The following is a 545-nucleotide window of genomic DNA, read 5'->3' on the forward strand; positions in this document are numbered from 1 at the left end:
CGCGCGTCTCGCCCCCGCCCGCCCGCCGCCGCCTGCCCGGGGCGGGACCGCGGTGGGGCTCGCTCACCTGAACCTGGATCTGCCCCGGGAACAGGCGCTGGTCTCCCGAGAGGACTTTCTCGAGCGCTCGGGCGGCGGCCGGGTGGGGCGAGCGCACGAGGCAGGAGCTGCAGCAGGTCAGCCTTGCTCAGCCTTCCGTGCCCTGCCCAGGAACCGCGGTGATCTGCGCGCCTCACCGCACCCAGCTCCGCTCCTCGCCGCCTTCCCGCCCCGCCCTCGGAGTCGCGGGCCCATTCCCAGCCCGGAGCCGGCTCCGGGGCGGAGCCTGCAGGCACAATCCCGCCCTGCTTCCTGCTTCACCCACTGCAGGCCGCGCCTGGCCTTGATGGGCAGACATGTTGGCCTCTGGAAAGGGGAGTGGGCGGAGCCTCTGCGGCCAGATGGGTGGGGATTCCTCCTCCTCTTTCGCCCCCACCTCCCCACCCGCTCCACCTTCCCCCGCTTCCTAGGCGGGAGCCCCGCCCTCTAGGGCGGGTCCAACGGAC

General features: G+C 73.6%; 1 protein-coding gene across 2 annotated transcripts in view; it reads right to left on the bottom strand.

The window, feature by feature from the left end:
• The window catches only part of MYH9 (myosin heavy chain 9), a 108,907-nt gene extending 108,580 nt beyond the window's left edge, over positions 1-327 (bottom strand). The window contains exon 1 of one of the 2 annotated variants that reach the window (XM_017856781.1): positions 68-327. The gene's annotated coding sequence lies outside the window, so the exon portion shown is untranslated. The remainder of the gene's footprint in view (positions 1-67) is intronic. The other variant, XM_017856782.1, reaches the window with a different exon arrangement.
• Between the last annotated feature and the right edge of the window lie 218 nt (positions 328-545).

This window comes from Rhinopithecus bieti, unplaced genomic scaffold (genome assembly GCF_001698545.2).
Source record: "Rhinopithecus bieti isolate Rb0 unplaced genomic scaffold, ASM169854v2 scaffold_42532, whole genome shotgun sequence".
In the NCBI taxonomy this organism is placed as follows: Eukaryota; Metazoa; Chordata; class Mammalia; order Primates; family Cercopithecidae; genus Rhinopithecus; species Rhinopithecus bieti.